The sequence below is a fragment of the Schistocerca gregaria genome, chromosome 1, assembly GCF_023897955.1.
Source record: "Schistocerca gregaria isolate iqSchGreg1 chromosome 1, iqSchGreg1.2, whole genome shotgun sequence".
Lineage (NCBI taxonomy): Eukaryota > Metazoa > Arthropoda > Insecta > Orthoptera > Acrididae > Schistocerca > Schistocerca gregaria.
Window position 1 is genome coordinate 11940905 of NC_064920.1, and position 22829 is coordinate 11963733.

The window sequence follows — 22829 nt, forward strand, 5'->3', positions numbered from 1 at the left end:
AAAAAATGAAATCGACAAGTTCTCCTTTTCCTAGACAATGCAACCTTCCACCTGAAAGTAATGTTCTCAGATGTGAAATTGGCTTGGTTCCTTCGAGGTTCAACCAGCCTCACACAACCTATGGACCAGGGGGTTATTTACACATTCAAGTGTCATTATAGGCGATTATTGATGCAATATCTTATTATTAATGTTGAAGAAGCTGAAAGTGTGTTTACTCTAGAATGGTCAGTTTCTGCCCTGGATGCAGTAAATTGGATTGGCTTGGCAGTAAAGGAAATAACACCCAAAGCTATCATCAAGTGCTCAACAAAGCGGGGTTTGGGAGTCAAGGAGAAGATGCTTCTGTGACCTTTGAAGTTTAAGAAAATGCAGCATAAATTGCTGAATTAATGAAAATGTGAATCTTTCATGTAGTGCAGATGATTACATTCTAAGTGATAACTTTCCATCAACTCACTCCACTTTCACTTCAGCATAAGATTTAATAGAAATCCGCAACACAGAGAACGATGAAGAAGACACAAAGGAAGAAGAAGAGGATATCCCTAGAAAAATTAGAACACCTGAGAAGTCACTGCATGCATAAACAAAGCAATTTGTGGCACACACAAATTCTCCCAATGTGTTGGAGCTATTTTATGGTGCAAAAGATTGCCTAGAAAAAACAAGTTTGAACAGAAAATTAAAACAAGTTTTCCTCCTTGATATGTAGTCAAAAAGTGAATTGTACAGCGAATAAACATGGGAATAATATGTATGTACGTACAATAATAAACAAATGTAAAGTTCAAGTAAAAATATCGAAAACCCATGTTATTTATCAATCAGTGTAATAGTCCAGTGTTCTTTTGTCCAATAAACAGTAAATGAACATCAACTGCGCTGGAGTAAAGGTAAATAAATGCAGTATATGCATAGTTAAAAGTTTAATTGTACTTTTGTGTATGATACCTGACAACCTTTATGTAGCCCAGTGAGTTTTGTGTAATCCAGAAACTTGTCCAATTTGGAAAATTATTTTTGCCCCAAGAACCACAACAAGTGGCTCAGCAGCCAGTAACATTAGATAATAGACACAATAGGCATAATTTTAAAGCGAATGGAAATGCATGGAAAAGGGGATGGAATAGATATAACCTGGTTTACTCCAACATGCAATGTAATGCTAATAATTGGAGCAGAAAAAACTGGGGTGATGCACCCTCTAACATGGATCCAAACAATAGCAATGTTTATCACAGGAATTCATCAGGTAATAAAGTTAGACAAGGGAACCAACTTTTCACAGTAAATCAACACAATAGCTGGTATGATGGGGAACATGAGTTGAGAAAGGAGTTATGTTCCAACAAAACAAGGAAGGAGGAAGAGGAAGTGGTACAAGCAATAATACATGCAAATGTAAGCAATATACGAGAAGATTTAATTCTGGACCCAGGTGCATCTGCAAATTTTGTGTCCAAGAGTTTGTTCGATGCAACAGCAAAAACCCACTTTCCCTACACAGAACTGAAAATATTAATAGCCGTAGGAAAGAAGACACAAAACGTCAAGCTAAGGCATATATTCCTATTATCTTAAATAATACGGTGATCAAATGCAGTTTTATTTTGGTTGAGAAATTAATAGTAAATTGTATTCGAGGGATGGATTTTTTCATGGAATTTAGGGTGATCCTCAGTGGGGATACTGGTAAATGCTGCTTGCAGCTTGATAAAGAGATTTTATCAATTGATTTGGTTATGATGCAGGAAAGTTGTGCTTGAAATAGCAGTAATGTAAATTTTCATCTAATTTATCTTTAAATACTTTTAATAAATGAGCAGTGCAGTGAGGTATTGGATATCCCAGTACTAAACCATGTTATCTATGAAAGGTTGGTGAATTTGGTTATTTAGCTGAGGCACAAAGAAATTAGTATGTAAATTACTTTAACAATATGAACAGGTGTTTTGTAAGAAACAGGTATTATAAGACATTAAAGTTGCAAAATGGACATCTATCAACCTCAAAATTTCTGTTATAATTCTTACTTAATACCTTTTGCAAAGAAAGAGGTGGTGAATAAGGAAATAGAAAGAATGTTACATTGGCAAGTAGAATGACTGAAATGAGTTCATGGAGGGAACATTTGAATCGCTGATTGTGAAAACCTCCCAACTACACTTTTGGTGAAAACTGAATTAAAGGCGAAAATGCATACTCTGCATGTAGCTCCTCCAGACTGTGCATGAAAACAGCCAAAGTCATCATTTGTTACCATTAAAAGAGAGATAGGAAGTTTGAGCTGATTGCATTGTTGGTGTTAGTAGACTTGTGAAAGTGGATGAAGTGGTGTGTACCAGCATTTATGAGGAGAAAAGGATGAAACATTCTTCAAAATATCAAAGAAATATTATAAAGAAAGCTAAAATCCATGGAAAGGAACATGTGAATTATAGAGGCAAAGCAGTTACAAAGAAAGTGACAGGAGAAGACTGCAAGTGTCAAAGAAGCTGTTTTAGTGTTAGATTGTAGAAGACAACATAACTCAAGCTTCAGCACATTTTCTGAACATGGAATGAAGAATGACAAGGACCTTTCCCTAGGACTTATCACAGGTAATGATGTTAAAAGCCATCACCCAAGAAGTGAGTAGGGGTGCAGGCATGAAAATTCTTTTAGCTATTGTGTCCTCATTGGAGGCAAATGATTTGAGGTGTGTAGAAAAGCTTTTCTAAGTATTTAAGCAGTAAATGATGTGAGAGTTACAAGAATTCGCAAACTGCTATGTAGTGGGCAGACACCGAAAGATGAAAGAGGGAAATTTAAGAGTGTTAATGCTGTGCCATCAGAGGAAATTGTCAAAAATTACGGGTCACATCAGATCATTCCCCATTAAGGAAAGTCATTATGGTAGCCACACTATGCACTATCTTGACTGTGAACCATCTGTAAAAAAAAATGCACCAACTTTTTATTGCCAAACATCCTAACCCACCAGTGAAACACAAGTACTATAATAAGATTTTTTGTGGAAACTTTTCACTTGCTTTCGGAAAACCTAAAGTAGACACTTGCTGCACCTCTGAAGAGTTGACGTAAAGATAAGTCAAAAACATTCATTGAGGTAGCAAAATGGCAGCAGTAGCAGAGAAGATTGTCGATATCCAAAGGTCTAAGAAGTTTTATGATACTCTACAAGATGAGAAAAGACAGTCGGAGACTAATTCTAGAACTACTGCTTTATATTTCGACTACATGCAAAATATTCAACATCCTCATGTCCCGGTGCAAGAGCTGTTCTACTTGCACCAGTTGACTGTTGCAGTATTTTGTATGCATAATCTACATACAAGGTCATCTAATTTTTATCTCATGAAGGGAATACAAAGAAAGGACCCAAAGAAGATTGTACTTTTCTAAGCTACATCAATGAATATATAGGCTAAGATGTGAAAAACTTACTTCTGTTTTCCGATAACTGCCCTGTGGAGTTAGACCAATTTGAAAAGATTGAACATTTTTCCCTATCTGCAGTCATTCACTTCTGCCATGTGATAGGGTACTTGGGGTAATAAAGAGAGCTGTCAAGAAAGCAGAGGGAATGTACACAATCCATAAATTAATGGAGCTAATAGTAACTTCAAACTGTAATATCATCGTGCATTTGGTGGATGGAGATGAAATAGTAGACTTCAAGAAATGGTGGCCATCAATTTATAAGAAGACTTGCTTTTCTATTGAAACATCAAAATGATATATTTCAAGGGCTGACAAGGTACCACTAAAAATTTCAAAGTTTCATCATTTCCATTATAAATCATCAATGCCAGGAGTTGTGGAAGCAATGGAATTCATTAATGGCCTTTGTACCAATAACTTCTCCTTGAAATTTGACCAAAGGAAGAAACCATGGCTGTAAGGGTTACAAGGATATGAAAGTCCCTGTTGGGGTGAAGAAAAAGGAAGACATTAAACAATGTGTACAATTTGTTCCTGACAGTGAGAGTATGTCATCCTTCTGGAATGAAATATTAACTTGGCCTACAGCAAATATGCAAGAAATGTTGGGTGGACTTCTGTACTGTAAACATTAAATACTATTTGGTTTTGTTACTTGTTTTTCCTTTTGTAAACAGAGTTAATTAGCGAAAGCTTTCAAATATGTCATATTACAGCTCTGCGAGAAACATAAGAACAGTGTACTGTATTCTAAATAAAAATAGTTAATTTGTTTTTTTCAAAATTTTTTAATCGTCAAATACACTGATTGCAAAAACAGCATAAATCCACAGCATAAGACGTTTTTTGCAATGGACACAGTTACCATGTAAGTGCAAGACATTGATAATAAACCTGCTGAGTGCTACTTAATCTTCAGCTTAAGTTTCACCTTATTCTAATCATTTATATAACACTTATATTGTTTTTCTCAATTTCCTTAAAAGTTGGTAAATATGACTTAAGTTGTTTTTGAATCAGCAATTCATATAGATTTGTTAGAGGAGGTTCCTAAAAAATTTCTTGAATATGGTGTTACAGTTCATTTGCAAAAGTCATATTTGGAAGTGAGCAAAACAACATTTTTGAGCAATAGTATCTCTCCGACAGGTATTTTACCAGTTCCCGGGAAGATTGCAGCTATCAAACACTTTTCTACACCACTGAACTGAAAACAACTAAAGGATTTTCTAGGGATAACTTCATTCTTCAGGAAATTTGTACCTAACAACTGTTAAATAGTAATTCTATTCTGAACTTTCTGAAATAATACATTGTTATGGACTTATGAATGCCAAAGAGTCTTTGAGGCCATAAAGAAAACTAGTAAATGCCAATATTTTACACAAGTGTAATGTGCTGCGAATGCATAGAGAAAAAGATCCTTTATCATTTAGCTACAATACAGCAGGTCAGCAACTGGAAGCAGTTAAGTCCATAAATTATCTGCGAGTAGGCATTAGGAGTGATTTAAAATTAAATGATCATATAAAGTTGATCGTTGGTAAAGCAGATGCCAGACTGAGATTCATTGGAAGAATCCTAAGGAAATGCAATCTGAAAACAAAGGAAGTAGGTTACAGTAGGCTCGTTTGCCCACTGTCTGCCGTGTGGGATCCATACCAGATAGGGTTGATAGAAGAGATAGAGTAGATCCAACAGAGAGCAGCGCGCTTCGTTACAGGATCATTTAGTAATCACGAAAGTTTCACAGAGATGATAGATAAACTCCAGTGGAAGACTTTGCACAAGAGATGCTCAGTAGCTCGGTACGGGCTTTTGTTGAAGTTTCAAGAACATAACTTCACCGAGGAGTCAAGCAGCATATTGCTCCCTCCTACGTATATCTCGCGAAGAGATCATGAGGATAAAATCAGAGAGATTAGAGCCCACACAGAGGCAAACAGCCAGTCTTTCTTTCCACAAACAATACGAGACTGGAATAGAAGGGAGAACCAATAGAGGTACTCAAAGTACCCTCTGTCACACACCGTCAGGTGGCTTGTGGAGTATGGATGTAGATGTAGATGTAGATCTAGATCTAACTGTTGTTGTTGCTGTTGTTGTGGTCTTCAGTCCTAAGACTGGTTTGATGCAGCTCTCCATGCTACTCTATCCTGTACAAGCTTCTTCATCTCCCAGTAACTACTGCAACGTACATCCTTCTGAATCTGCTTAGTGTATTCATCTCTTGGTCTCCCTCTACGATTTTTACCCTCCACGCTGCCCTCCAATACTAAATTGGTGATCCCATGATGCCTCAGAACATGTCCTACCAACCGGTCCCTTCTTCTAGTGAAGTTTGGCCACAAATTTCTCTTCTCCCCAATCCTATACAATACCTCCTCATTAGTGATGTGATCTACCCATCTAATCTTCAGCATTCTTCTGTGCACCACATTTCAAAAGCTTCTATTCTCTTCTTGTCCAAACTATTTATTGTACATGTTTCACTTCCATACATGGCTATGCTCCATACAAATACTTTCAGAAACAACTTCCTGACACTTAAATCTATACTCAAAGTTGACAAATTTCTCTTCTTCAGAAACACTTTCCTTGCCATTGCCAGTCTACATTTTATATCCTCTCTACTTCGACCATCATCAGTTATTTTACTTCCTAAATAGCAAAACTCCTTTACTACTTTAAGTGTCTCATTTCCTAATCTAATTCCCTCAGCATCACCTGACTTAATTCGACTACATTCCATGATCCTCGTTTTGCTTTTGTTGATGTTCATCTTATATCCTCCTTTCAAGACACTATCCGTTCCGTTCAACTGCTCTTCCAAATCCTTTGCTGTCTCTGACAGAATTACAATGTCATCGGTGAACCTCAAAGTTTTTGAAACTTCCTGGCAGATTAAAACTGTGTGCCCGACCGAGACTCGAACTCGGGACCTTTGCCTTTCGCGGGCAAGTGCTCTACCAACTGAGCTACCGAAGCACGACTCACGTCCGGTACTCACAGCTTTACTTCTGCCAGTATCCGTCTCCTACCTTCCAAACTTTACAGAAGCTCTTCTGCGAACCTTGCAGAACTAGCACTCCTGAAAGAAAGGATACTGCGGAGACATGGATTAGCCACAGCCTGGGGGATGTTTCCAGAATGAGATTTTCACTCTGCAGCGGAGTGTGCGCTGATATGAAACTTCCTGGCAGATTAAAACTGTGTGCCCGACCGAGACTCGAACTCGGGACCTTTGCCTTTCACGGGCAAGTGCTCTACCAACTGAGCTACCGAAGCACGACTCACGTCCGGTACTCACAGCTTTACTTCTGCCAGTATCCGTCTCCTACCTTCCAAACTTTACAGAAGCTCTTCTGCGAACCTTGCAGAACTAGCACTCCTGAAAGAAAGGATACTGCGGAGACATGGCTTAGCCACAGCCTGGGGGATGTTTCCAGAATGAGATTTTCACTCTGCAGCGGAGTGTGCGCTGATATGAAACTTCCTGGCAGATTAAAACTGTGTGCCCGACCGAGACTCGAACTCGGGACCTTTGCCTTTCGCGGGCAAGTGCTCTACCAACTGAGCTACCGAAGCACGACTCACGTCCGGTACTCACAGCTTTACTTCTGCCAGTATCCGTCTCCTACCTTCCAAACTTTACAGAAGCTCTTCTGCGAACCTTGCAGAACTAGCACTCCTGAAAGAAAGGATACTGCGGAGACATGGCTTAGCCACAGCCTGGGGGATGTTTCCAGAATGAGATTTTCACTCTGCAGCGGAGTGTGCGCTGATATGAAACTTCCTGGCAGATTAAAACTGTGTGCCCGACCGAGACTCGAACTCGGGACCTTTGCCTTTCGCGGGCAATCATTTGATTGAAACATTGGTGACTCATCAATGAATAATTCTATGCCTACCTAAGTATACCTAAAACAAGATACATTAAAATAATGCATATGTATGCTCCCAGAAGCACATTACAACATAAAAAGATAATTACATATTATATTTCTTCCTTTTTCTTAAAATTTCCACAGTTTGAAATCATTCTTTTAAAGTATTTTTCATCTTTGTTTCTGTAGTTTATAAATATGGACATACTTCAAAGACCACATACTTTCATAAAAGTAGTATAAATGTTTACATTTATATATTTAGATACATAGTTCACAGGATACAGTTTTATAAGAATGGACAGATATAAAAAGAACATATACCTCCATTAAAAGGGAACATAAGCATACACATAGAATGTAATAAAGATTCCAAGACTTACCAAGCGGGAAAGCGCTGGTAGACAGGCACAATAAAATAACACACAAACACACACAAAATTATGAGCTCTCGCAACCAGCGGTTGCTTCGTCAGGAAAGAGGGAAGGAGAAGGAAAGATGAAAGGATGTGGGTTTTAAGGGGGAGGGTAAGGAGCCATTCCAATCCCGGGAGCAGAAAGACTTACCTCAGGGGGAAAAAAGTATAGGTACATACTCGCACACACACACACATATCCATCCATACATATACAGACACAAGCAGACATATTTAAAGGCAAAGAGTTTGGGCAGAGATGTCAGTCGAGGTGGAAGTGCAGAGGCAAAGATGAATGACAGGTGAGGTATGAGTGGCGGCAACTTGAAATTAGCAGAGATTGAGACCTGGTGGATAACGAGAAGAGAGGATATATTGAAGGGCAAGTTCCCATCTCCGGAGTTCGGATAGGTTGGTGTTGGTGGGAAGTATCCAGATAACCCGGACGGTGTAACACTGTGCCAAGATGTGCTGGCCGTGCACCAAGGCATGTTTAGCCACAGGGTGATCCTCATTACCAACAAACACTGTCTGCCTGTGTCCATTCATGCAAATGGACAGTTTGTTGCTGGTCATTCCCACATAGAATGCGTCACAGTGTAGGCAGGTCAGTTGGTAAATCACATGGGTGCTTTCACACGTGGCTCTGCCTTTGATCATGTACACCTTCCGGGTTACAGGACTGGAGTAGGTGGTGGTGGGAGGGTGCATAGGACAGGTTTTACACTGGGAGCTGTTACAAGGGTAGGAGCCAGAGGGTATGGAAGGTGGTTTGCGGAATTCATAGGGATGAACCAAGAGGTTACGAAGGTTAGGTGGATGGCGGAAAGACACTCTTGGTGGAGTGGGGAGGATTTCATGAAGGATGGATCTCATTTCGGGGCTCCTCCCCACTCCACCAAGAGTGTCTTTCCGCCGTCCACCTAACCTTAGTAACCTCTGCTTGAATAAGCAATCCACATGGCCAGTCCAAGACAAGTTTTTGCTTATGGTCACTCCTGGAAATTTGACAGATTCTGCATTTAGCAGTTCTCTGTCTTAATAACATAACTGTGTTACACAGTCAACAGTTTGTATGGTCCTGAAGTGTACAATTTGTGTTTTTGTTAAGTTTAGTTTCATAGCATTATTATTTATCCAATTTTCTAGTTCTTGAAGAGTCTGTTTTGTTTTCTGTGCTAATCCTTCTGTGGTTTTACAGCAGACTACTGCTGTTGAGTCATCAGCATACAGAATCGCATCTGAAGTTACCTTACCTGGCATGTCATTTATATAATATAGAAATAGTAATGGGCCTAGTATGAACCCCTGGGGTACATCACCTGCTTATATTTCCTTCCAATTAAAGCAAGCTTTCTCACCTTTATTTTGTATAACTACCCTGTTTTCATATTTTTGAGATATGCCTTGAACCAATTTAAAGATTTTTCATGGAAACTAATTTGAGGTTTACCATATCAAATGCCTTACTGAGGTCACAGAAGACACTAGATAGGCCCTCCTTGTTATCGAGGCATTTGATTATTTTAGTGATTAGTTCATTAATAGCGTGCACAGTGCTTCAGCCCTTCCTAAATCCATACTGATTATTTAGAAGAATGTTATGTTTTTTGTTATATTTTTGTAGTTGGTTACACACTACCTGCTCAAATATTTTAGAAATAATTGGTAGTATTGCTACTGGGCAAAAATTTCCTATCTCCTCTTGTCTGCCCTTTTTGTGGATGGGTCAAACTTCCACATACTTCAGCCTATCCAGAAAGCAGCCCTCATCACATGTTTTATTTACTTATAAAATAGAAAGAAACATTCCACATGGGAAAATATGTTAAAAACAAAGATTCCATGACTTACCAAGCAGGAAAGCACTGGTAGATAGGCACAATAAAAAACACACAAACACACACACAAAATTTTGAGCTTTCGCAACTCACGGTTGCTTCGTCAGGAAAGAGGGAAGAGAGGGAAAGATGAAAGGATGTGGGTTTTAAGGGAGCGGAAAGACTTACCTCTAGGGTACACACACACACATATCCATCCACACATATACAGACAGAAGCAGACATATTTAAAGGAAAGATATAAAGAATAAACATATAATAGAACTACTACAATACTTATTTGAAATGAACACATTACTGCACTGAAATGGTGGAGAAGTTAGATTGTTCTTACACACACACACACACACACACACACACACACACACACAGATCAGTTGGTTCTACTGAGAAATTCATCAATGGGGTAGAAGGAATTGGCCACCAATAAATCCTTTAGGCTTCTCTTCAACTGACTGTAATGGTGGAGAAGTTAGATTGTTCTTACACACACACACACACACACACACACACACACAGGTCAGTTGGTTCTACTGAGAAATTCATCAATGGAGTAGAAGGAATTGGCCACCAATAAATCGTTTAGGCTTCTCTTCAACTGAATTTCATTGGTTGTTAAGCTTTTTATGGCTGATGGCAAGTTACTGAAAACGTGTGTTCCTGAATAATACACACCTTTTTGTACAAAAGTAAGTGACTTTAAATCCTTGTGAAGATTATTCTTATTTCTAGTATTGATCCCATGAATTGAGCTGTTGGTTTGAAAAAAGTGATATATTTTTAATGACAAATTTCATTAAGGAAATTTGTTGGGAGCTTGCATAATAACACTTCTATTATATAGCTTTTTCAGCTATTAAAGTTTTATTGTAAATCTTTTTATAAGCTCTATAATATTCAGCAAAATGAATAGGCCTATCTGGAGCTTTCGAAATTGCATGTAGAAGTTTCAACTTTTTACAGGATACTAATAGACAGTTTGTTAGCCAAGGCAAATTTCCTCGCTTCTTCTTTATTGGTTCAGTTTTGGTTGGCAGACTCTCTTCAATGATTTTTAAACAGACATCTAGGGAACTGCTATATTTATCATTACCACTATTAGATAAGTACATTTATGGCCACTTTTCATTTTGTAGTTTTATCTTTAAGTCTGTTATGTTAGAACTTATATTTGTTAGGGATAAAGGTGAGTGAATCTAATTTCCCTACTTCTTTTATTATTACTGTCTGTGAGTTATGATCTGATAAATTCATGTCTTCTATAAGGCAATTATATCTGCCAGACTGAATATTTGTAATTATGTTATCAATGGCAGTTTGAGTGTTCATAACTATTCTCGTATAGTTTTGAATTCTTCTGGTGAGGCTGTAATCTTCCCTCTCAGCACTGGAACTGCTGTCTTATTCCTCTTCTGTTGTTCACCAATAGATAGTGATTTTGCTATTGTCTTTTTCTCCTGCAGAGGATTATTTGATGTTTTTGGTGTCAGATTTACTTCTTCAGTGCCATTGGACTGATTTGTATTTTTTGTATTGTTTTTTGATTTGTTTTGTTTCCTCCAATGAAGAATGACTTTGTAGTTCTGATTTAAAGTCTGTTGAGTTTTTCTGAGTACTTGAATTGAGAGGGTAATGCCAACGAAGAATCAGCTTTTTATCACAGAATTTTATCTGACTTTCTGACACAATACTGGCTATTTGTTTGACTATCGGCTTTTTCCCCAAAAAGTTAAGATGTAGGCGAGTCACAGTATGAAATCTTAGACCAATATTGCTAATGTCTATAGTCACCATGTTTCTGGAATGCTTACATACACCTAACACATGTTTATTTGCCTCTCCAATTTATTTATTCACACAGGACCATTTTGGTAAGTCGTATTCGTTGGCTCCGACCAATGACATCATACATTACTTATAGATAATAATGTCTTCACTTTCAGCCATAGATAATAAAACAGTGTTGTGTTCTGGATAAGTGCCATCATTGTACGTTAAAATAATTGAATGTGATTTTAGTGACATTTAGGTAATTTGGACTATTAGTTTCTTATTTTAGGACAATTTTTAGAATCTCATTTTCGTTTGATGATATGGATTTATAACTTTTCTGATGAACTTGGATGATTTGACAGAGGCTACGGGCATAGATACATTGACCACGATTTGTTTTTTACAAATGTGTGGTCTCGTTTCTGACTACATTCAATGTCATGTGTGCGGCAAACATATGCACCTCACAAGTGTCACTTAGATGAATATTCATGGAGACATAGTATTCCCCAAACATATTGCCTGTTTAAATGTTTTGTTAAACATCTTGGGCAAATGTACCGCCCGAAATATGTTAGCTAATTTCGCATTAGGGTGGGGGGTAAATGTGTGCATCTGTGTGTGTGTGTGTGTGTGTGTGTGTGTGTGTGTGTATGTGCCACACAGGCTTTATAATGTTTTGTTTATTGTGTAAGTGGGTATGTGATTTTTGTTGATATCTTTCTAGGTGAGCTTTGCTTCTTTTAAGAAGTTCCTGCGTGGTAAGTTCAGTTTTCCATTTTTTTCTTTTACTGCATTTGACTATTTTGACATATTTCATTGTTGTATTACACCATTATGTACATTTTCATGTACTCCTATACATAACAGAAATTTTGCAGCTGTTGTTCCTCTTTCATTTTCCCACACTAGTATCAGTACGATTTTTTCAAATCTGTACTAGCAATATTAAAGGTGAAACACCCGACACAACAAAATTTTGTTTTTCCTTCTTTCAATTGACCTTTAAACTGACACTACCTATTTGAAAAGAACGACATATGTAACATTGATGAGATTTACCTTTATATGTCAACTGGAGAGCAGGATACAAATGTTGTGTATAGCTATATAACTGGGGGTGGGTTGAATGTGTGTGTGTGTGTGTGTGTGTGTGTGTTTGTAATGTTTTGTTTGTTGTGTATGTGGGTATGTGACCTTTGTTGATGTCTTTCTAGGTGAGCTTCAGTTCTTTTAGGAAGTTCCCATCTGGTAACTTCACTTTTCCATTTTCTTGTTTTACTGCATTTGACTATTTTGATGTATTTTATTGTTGTAGTACACCAATGCATATGTTTTCTTGTAGTCCAGTACATAATAGAAATTTTGCAGCTGTCGTTCTTCTTTTGTTTCCCAGCACTAGCATCAGTTTGATTTTTTCAAATCTGTACTAGAAATATTGAAGGCGAAACGCCGGACACAACTGAATTTGTATCCCGTCCTTCAGTTGACCTTTACACTGATCCCACATATTCTAAAAGAATGACATACATAAGACTGATGAGATTTACCTATATATGTCAACTGGAGAACAGGATACAAATGCTGTGTATAGCTATATAGCTCAAGTAAAGAATGGGCTACTATTAGTACCGTAGGTAAAAAAAAAAACTGTACCCCATTGTGAAGTATGGAATACAAATTGTATATGCGCCATCTTATAGCCCCTTCGCGTAGTTCAAGAGGTACAGGTTGAAAATGTAACATATGTTCATTTCTACATTTTCGTTAGCAGTGTACATATATAGAGGGCAACGGAAGTATGGGATACAAACATTATGTACGTAGCTCGTTCTGCCATTGATAGCACTAATATCTACGTAAGAACAGACTGTCAGTGACAGCGGAGATGAAATAAACAACACGTGTAAAATTTGTGTCCCGTGCTTCATTTAGGGTTTATTGAAGCAGGGGATACATAGTTCAACTGAACAACAGGACACTAATGCTAGTGAAAACAAAGAAATCAACGTACACCAAACTTGTATCCCGTACTGCACTTACACAATACAGTTCAAATGAGGTTTGAGATACAACTCATATATATGTGAAGTGATGTATTCTATGCTACCAATATTTTCCATCTATTTTTTCCCTTTCATTTTCCAGAGAAATAATACAATACAAACACACGATATCCATAATGTGGCCTTTATATATGTCAACTATATTTTTCATCTGTCATATTCCTTTGTTTCTGAACATTCTTGTCAGCTCTTTCATCTGTGTAATTAATGTTCTAAGGTCAATTCTGATGTCATTGGTCGAAGCCGATAGATTGTATCCCCTGCTTCACTAGACCCGCCAATTGTACCAGTCTTAATCAAACTTATTTTGTTTTATTATTAGAAGGATCAAATGATGCTAATAGTATCGACTGAAAATTATAGTTTTGATCACAGCAGTGACAATAGTATCCCATTCTTTAGTTTAGTAAAGGTCAACTGAAGGACGGGATACAAATTTCAGTTGTGTCCGGCGTTTCGCCTTCAATATTGCTAGTACAGATTTGAAAAAATCAAACTGATGCTAGTGCTGGGAAACAAAAGAAGAACGACAGCTGCGAAATTTCTATTACGTACTGGAATACAAGAAAACATATGCATTGGTGTAATACAACAATAAAATACATCAAAATAGTCAAATGCAATAAAACAAGAAAATGGAAAAGTGAAGTTACCAGATGGAAACTTCCTAAAAGAACCGAAGCTCACCTAGAAAGACATCAACAAAGGCCACATACCCACATACACAACAAATAAAACATTACAAACACACACACACACACACACACACACACACACACACACACACATTCACCCCACCCCCCATCCTAATGTGATATTAGCTAACATTTCAGATGGTACCTTTGCCCAAAATGTTTAATAAAACATTTAAATTGGAAATATGTTTGGGGAATACGATGTCTCCATGAATATTCATCTAAGTGACATTTAAATGTGGAAATCTGGCATTTCCCTTTCCCTACAAGAGATTTCACAGCTGACCAAAAACCCTCTATGCTATTTGTGCAAGCCCCTGTGGATAATGGTCTGAACTCAATATTGTTATTTACTATGAGATGCTGATAACCCCTTTCCCCTAAATCCCCATATGAAGAAAACCCATCTGAAATTACAATGGAACCCTCTGCAATGTGATCTTCAATTAAGCTGACCAAAACTTCCTTCCTACGATTGGATACTACTTTGAGCCCTACATCGTCACACTCCTGAGCTGAAACTACTGCCCCCAAAACCCATTATCCCACCGGAGCTTCCCTCCCCCCCCCCCCCCCCCTGTTGTACTTCCTTTTGCCACAATGTGATTCATCGATTTCGACCATAACACTCAACCCCCACCCTACACCTCCCCCCAACGGTCCCTTATATTTCATGTACTCCCCACACACTTGCCTAAAAAAGAATACTAATCCACAACTGTACACTTACTCACACGACATTCACGTACACACAGCCACACAGGATATTCAAACACCAACAATAAGTGATTTTCATAATGCCACTCAAGACGAGCTTAGATTTTTCTAACTACGTCCCTCTTTTAATAGATCACCACAACCTATCTCTGCTGCAGCACCACACAAATAAGTCATGAGTACGGTGACAAGATACTCTTTTGAGGTGCATATGTTTGCCACGCTCACGACATCAAACATCCTCAGCAATGAGACCACACATTTGCAAAAAACAAATTGTGGCCAACATGTATTTGCTCATAGCCTCTTGTAAATATCAAGATTCATCAGAACAGGTAAATCCATACCTACAAACAAAAATGAGAGACTAAAAATTGTTCTAGAATAAAAAACTAATAGTCCCAATTACCTCAATAACACTAAGAATGGAATAAAGCACCAAATGAATTGCAAACAACCAATTATTTAAATAAATGCATATGAAGAATATTTTGAGCTATATGTAGTGATCTCTTTTAAAATCATATTCAATTATTTTAATGTAGAATGATATCGCTTATCTGGAACACATAAGTTTTATTATCTATGGCTCAAAGTGAAGACATTACTATCTATGAGTAATGCACGATGTCATTGGTCAAAGCTGACGGGTTGTATCCCCTGTCATCACTAGTTCCCAATTGGCAGATTGTACTAGCTTCTCTACTTCAGAAAATGGGGTGTTTGGTTTAGTAATACTTGTTGATTTTAGTTGAGTTGTCTGGTTGATAATTTCCGCTAGTCCATGAGCATGGCTGTCTGCCAACACTATTACTTTACTTATGTTATTTATTGGTTTGTGTTTATCTGGAGTCACCATTTTGTTGTTTATCGGTTCACTCCTAGTAAATGCACACGAATTGTCACAATGTAGTTTTGTTTTTGTTTCACAGTTTTTGGACACACTGATTTCTTTTTTTAAATATTTTATCATTTTATTGCTTTAGAGTCAAGACTTCACTTTTCAACACCTCAATATCATCTTGTAATATTTGATAATTTCCCTTTTTGTTTTCACTGCTTTTTCAAGTTTGGATGTTTTGAAATGTAAACAGCCGAGACATGTCCATAAATAATCGTCACTGATGTGTTTTAAGTTTATTTTGGTGCACCTTTCATGTAACCAGTAATTGCACGTAACACATAAGATTCCTTTCATCACCTTTTTATTATATTCTTTACACAATGAACTGTTCAAGATTTCCATTTTTGACGAGAGCATCACACTATCCTTTTTCATATACGCCATCTTGAACTCTGTGGTATGCTCCTCCCAATTGAATTTATTATCAAGGTGTTATCCCAAGAATTTAACACTGTCCACTTCTTCTATCTGCTTGTCATCATATGTTAGGCATATACACATGGGACACCCCTTACAAGTTCTGAACTGCAAGTAGTGATTTTTTTTTTTTTTAAGTTTAGTGACTAAGAATTGGCTAGGAACCAGTGATTTATGTCCACAAATATTTTATTAGCCGATTTTTCTAAGACTACACCTGATTTGCTATTTGTTGCAATGTTTGTATCACTGGCAAACAAAATGAACTTGGCATCTGGTAATGTTACCGTTGAAAGGTCATTGATATACACAAGAAAAGTAAGGGCCCTAAGATAGAACCTTGTGGGATCCCACATGTAATTAGTTCCCAATTGGATGATATCTGATAGCTTAATACAAGTCTCTTTCCCAATAACACCCTTTGTTTCCTACCAGAGCTATAAGATTTGAACCATTTTGCAGCATTTCTTGTTACACCATAATATTCTAATTTACTTAAAAGGGTATTGTGATTTATACAGTCAAATGCCTTTGACAGATCACAAAATATACCAGTTGCCTGCAATTTTTTGTGTAATGAATTAAGCACATTTTCACTGTAAGTGTAGATAGACTTCTCAGTATCGGAACCCTTTAGAAATCTGAACTGCAACTTTGACAGTATGTTATTTGTGATAACCTTTTGTCATTATCTTTTCTAAAATATTTGAGAATGCTGGCAAAAGTGAAATTGGACAGAAATTTGATGCCATTTCTTTATCTCCCTTCTTAAATAGTGGCTTAACTTCAGCATATTTCAACCATTCAGGAAATATTCCACTGATACATGACTGGATACACAGATAGCTTAATATGTTACTGTACTCAGAATTACATTCTTTATTTAACTTTGTTGATATTTCATCATATTCACTAGATGTTTTTGATTTTAAAGATTTTATGATGAACATTACTTCTGCTGGGGTCGTGAACGTCAAATTCATATTATGAAAGTTACTTGAAATGTCTGGTCTGAGGTATTCCATAGCAGCACATAGAGAACCTGACAACCCCATCTTTTCAGTAACAGCTATAAAATATTTGTTAAAAAGTTCTGCAACACTATAGACATCTGTCACCAATGTATCATTTACTCTTAATGCAATTTGTCCTTCTTCATGTCTGGTTCTACAGTCTCCTCCTTCACTATATCCCATATTGTTTTAGTTTGTTATCTGATATGACTATCTTTTCCTTGTAATATATTTGTTTTGATGTCCGTATTACAGTCTTTAATATTTTGCGGTATTTTTTGTAATGTGCTATAGCATCAACATCAGAACTGTTTTGGATTGACAGATACAGTGTTCTTTTTGTTTTACAATATACCTCTATTCCTTGGGTAATCCATGGCTTCTTTGGAGACTTTGCTCTAACCTTGGTTAGTTTTGGGGGAAAACAGTGTTCAGATAAGGTAAGCACTTCATTAGCAAAAGTGTTATATTTCTAATTCATGCCATGAGCACTGTGTGCCAATTATGCTTACATGAACAGTTTGCTTAGATATGGTGTGATCTTCTTGGGAAATACAGGTATGGCAAAACAAGCTTTCAAACTTTCAGACTTGTGAAAAGGGCTATAAGAATAATGAAAGGGGTTCCCTGCAGAGTGTCATGCAGAGAAATATTTAAAGAATTTAAAATAATGACTCTTCTTAGCTTATACATCTATGAATGTGTATGCTTTATGAAAACTCACCAGGAATTTTCAACACTAAATAATCAGGTTCATAACCATGAAACAAGGAACAGGGAAAGCACTCTACCAAAATAGTGTAAACTACCAGCCCAAAATACTTTTCAGTGCATTGCCTTTTACAATAAAGAAAATCAAAGAATTTCATAAATTCAAGGTAGATATTAAACAATTTTTACTAACACATAGTTTTTATAGTACTGAAGAATATCTGAATGTGGAAAAGTAATATTATTTATATATACTACTGTAAAATATTTGAAACAAATTAAAGATAAGAAACTATATTGTAATTGACTACATTTATACTATGTACACTCCTGGAAATTGAAATAAGAACACCGTGAATTCATTGTCCCAGGAAGGGGAAACTTTATTGACACATTCCTGGGGTCAGATACATCACATGATCACACTGACAGAACCACAGGCACATAGACACAGGCAACAGAGCATGCACAATGTCGGCACTAGTACAGTGTATATCCACCTTTCGCAGCAATGCAGGCTGCTGTTCTCCCATGGAGACGATCGTAGAGATGCTGGATGTAGTCCTGTGGAATGGCTTGCCATGCCATTTCCACCTGGCGCCTTAGTTGGACCATCGTTCGTGCTGGACGTGCAGAGTCCGTGAGATGACGCTTCATCCAGTCCCAAACATTCTCAATGGGGGACAGATCCGGAGATCTTGCTGGCCAGGGTAGTTGACTTACACCTTCTAGAGCACGTTGGGTGGCACGGGATACATGCGGACGTGCATTGTCCTGTTGGAACAGCAAGTTCCCTTGCCGGTCTAGGAATGGTAGAACGATGGGTTCGATGACGGTTTGGATGTACCGTGCACTATTCAGTGTCCCCTCTACGATCACCAGAGGTGTACGGCCAGTGTAGGAGGTCGCTCCCCACACCATGATGCCGGGTGTTGGCCCTGTGTGCCTCGGTCGTATGCAGTCCTGATTGTGGCGCTCACCTGCACGGCGCCAAACATGCATACGACTATCATTGGCACCAAGGCAGAAGCGACTCTCATCGCTGAAGACGACACGTCTCCATTCGTCCCTCCATTCACGCCTGTCGCGACTGGAGGCGGGCTGCACGATGTTGGGGCATGAGCGGAAGACGGCCTAACAGTGTGCGGGACCGTAGCCCAGCTTCATGAAGATGGTTGCGAATGGTCCTCGCCGATACCCCAGGAGCAACAGTGTCCCTAATTTGCTGGGAAGTGGCGGTGCGGTCCTCTACGACACTACGTAGGATCCTACGGTCTTGGCATGAATCTGTGCGTCGCTGCGGTCCGGTCCCAGGTCGACGGACACGTGCACCTTCCGCCGACCACTGGCGACAACATCGATGTACTGTGGAGACCTCATGTCCCACGTGTTGAGCAATTCGGCGGTACGTCCACCCGGCCTCCCGCATGCCCACTATACGCCCTCGCTCAAAATCCGTCAACTGCACATACGGTTCACGTCCACACTGTCGCGGCATGCTACCAGTGTTAAAGACTGCGATGGAGCTCCGTATGCCACGGCAAACTGGCTGACACTGACGGCGCCAGTGCACAAATGCTGCGCAGCTAGTGCCATTCGACGGCCAACACCGCGGTTCCTGGTGTGTCCGCTGTGCTGTGCGTGTGATCATTGCTTGTACAGCCCTCTCGCAGTGTCCGGAGCAAGTACGGTGGGTCTGACACACTGGTGTCAATGTATTCTTTTTTCCATTTCCAGGAGTGTATATTGTTAATGGATGAATAAGGAGCTTGACTGTAAACATCACTCCAGTGAATGTCTCTGAGGAGTGTCCTAAAATAATCAGTTTTTGCTTATTGATTACCCTCTTGAGCTCAGATTTAACAGATTTTATATCCTGTTCAGTATTAACATTTAACAGAAGGAACTCCATATCATGGTCTGAGAGGCCACTGGCTATTGGTTTTGTAATATAATTTTGTTCATTGGACTTTTCTGTAAAGATATTATCAATGGCTGTTTGTGAGCAATTTGCTACCCTAGTGGGGAACTTTACAATGGTAATTAAGTTGAATGATAGTGTTGCTAACTCAAATAAGTTGTTATTGTAATAATAATAATAATAATAATAATAATAAATATTTTATTGTCTTTAGGCCATTACAGCAAATGACAATGTCAAATGAAGTTACAATTTATAATACAGTGTGATAAGGTATTGTATTATGTATTTATGTATCAGGAAGTCGTTTCTGAAAGTATTTGTTTGGAGTGTAGCCATGTATGGAAGTGAAACATGGACGATTACTAGTTTGGACAAGAAGAGAATAGAAGCTTTCGAAATGTGGTGCTACAGAAGAATACTGAAGATAAGGTGGATAGATCACGTAACTAATGAGGAGGTATTGAATAGGATTGGGGAGAAGAGAAGTTTGTGGCACAACTTGACTAGAAGAAGGGATCGGTTGGTAGGACATGTTTTGAGGCATCAAGGGATCACAAATTTAGCATTGGAGGGCAGCGTGGAGGGTAAAAATCGTAGAGGGAGACCGAGAGATGAGTACACTAAGCAGATTCAGAAGGATGTCGGTTGCAGTAGGTACTGGGAGATGAAGCAGCTTGCACAGAATAGAGTAGCATGGAGAGCTGCATCAAACCAGTCTCAGGACTGAAAACAACAACAACAACAAGGTATTGTCTACTGAGATATTTTAGCTTATATTACAATAAATGTGCAGTGGGTCATCTGTTGGATTACTGCATTTTACAGTTGAAGAATTCATTGATATCATAGAATGGGTGGGCAATAAACCATTCATGCAGTCTTTCTTCGACTGTATGTTCAGGAAGATCCTGTATAGCATATGGCAGCTTATTAAATACTTTGTGCCCTGTGACTTCATAGCTATTTATTGATTTTGATAATCTGTGGTAAGGCATGTATATGTGTTTCATGCTTCTTGTGTTGTAACAATGTACATTTTCTCTATATTTCACATCTTGTAGTTTCTTCTTCATAAAGATTAAGACATTGTATATATAGAGGTTTATTACTGTCATAATCTTTTGTTTAGTAAATAAGGGTTTGGGAGTTTCTTTAAGGAAATCTACATTGAAATCACCAGCAACCACTATTTCCTTATTTTTGTTGTTAAAGCTTCAAGGTGGTTTATGAACAGATTAAAGTTACTTGCAGGTGCTTGATATACACTTAATATTATGTAGAATTTTTTGTGAAATTCTACTTCTGATGCACATGCTTCCATTTGCTGTTCTAGGCAAAATTTATGAATGTCTATGTTTTTAAATTTATGAAGGTTCCTGATGAATGTAGCAACACCTCCTTTCTTCATTTCTGCCCTACAGAAGTGAGACCCTAACCTAAATCCTGTAACTCTTTAAAGTTCTATACCAGTGGTCATGTGATGTTCAGAGAGGCAGATTATATCAGCTGGTTTTGAGGACTCTTAATTCATCTATGCAGATAATTAATTCATTAATTTCTCAGTCATTGAATATTTTGATGCAATAAAGATAGCTCACATTTCAAATTGACTGAGTTAAAATTGGGTAGAGTTGAAATTTCTGCTGATTGTTGAAAATTCTTAACCAATAGCTGTTTAGCTGATGTAATAAGCTAGAATTACATTTTTTTGGCTTCTTTCTCAAACTGAAGGTTTGTCTAAATCCTAACCTCTCTTAAAACTTGGTTTCTTTCTGTCCTCCCTACCCTAAAAAGGGGTCTTTTCTGAACCCTATAACCACTGGTATTTTATCACTCATGACCGTACCTCCCCCCTCTAACTTTCCTGCTATTTTACCAGACAGTTTACCCTTCCCTTTCCTGCTGAGGTGAAGGATATGCCTGGTATAATCCCACCTATTGAGAGAACAACAGAAAACACACCAATGGGTAACCCTGCACCCGATGCAAGCAGCCGTTCCAAGTCCAAATTAACTTTCTTGACAGAAGAGTTTAAATGCTTTGATGCTGATGCAATTTTTGCAACATAACACACTATACTGTACCCAGGATCTCTGTCAGTACTATTACCTGGCTCATGTACCAGAACCATGTTGTCTTCCTTAGTGATATCTTTGCAACATGATCTTAAATCCTCTGTCACTTGCTCCAGACGAGCACTAGGTTTAAAAAAATTGGTGACCTGTTATTCTGATCCTAGTTCATCCTGCAAAAGTTGGCCAACACCTCTTCCATGGGAACTACCTAACAACAACACTTTCTTTCTCTTTACTGATTTCGCTACATTATTACTTTTCAATTTGCTGCTGAAAGATTGTTGTGCCCCGTCTACACCTGCAACTGCTTGAGGCTCACCAGCTTCTAACTGAAGCAACAGGTCAAATATATTTTCCACATTCACCATGAAGCTGTCAGACAAAGTTCCTCTTGTTACCTGTTGCCACTTCCCACCCCTCTTTACCCTTCTCCCTCCTTTACCTGTCAAGATCTCCCCTGGCCTTGTCTAACTCAGCCTGAAAGGCTGTGATTTTCCCCTCCTGTTCTAGCATCTTCCTACCACTACTACATATCCTACAAAACCACTGATGAGTCTCATTTAGTTCCCCTATTCCTATGCCACTACAGTCACCCGCATAGAAAAAAACTACAGCACCTGTCACACCAAAGCCCCGACCTAACAATTCAACGGCAAGTCAAGCACTTTTCGCTCATGATAAATGTAATAGTTTATTAAGAATAAGTCAGTTAAATTAAAGATAAACACGAAAATATGACTCTTAAAATCTAGGCTATACGGAACTGAGAGTAAACAAAAACAACAGTGCAAAGTTTCTGAAACAACAACAGCCACAGTTAAATTGCTGGAGAGAGCAAAGAACAATTAAATGAAATTCTATAGCTTTGCTGCAACAAAACGTAAACAGAAAATATGACTGAAACCTGACTGTACAATCTTTTCGCATTTTTGCTATATTACAT

At 38.2% G+C, this 22829-nt stretch overlaps 1 non-coding gene across 1 annotated transcript; it reads right to left on the reverse strand.

Annotated features, from left to right (window-relative positions):
• Window positions 1–6661: 6661 nt before the first annotated feature.
• On the reverse strand, window positions 6662–6736 carry Trnas-uga (transfer RNA serine (anticodon UGA)). Its single transcript has one exon. It is a non-coding gene; the product is annotated as a tRNA-Ser (tRNA).
• Between the last annotated feature and the right edge of the window lie 16093 nt (window positions 6737–22829).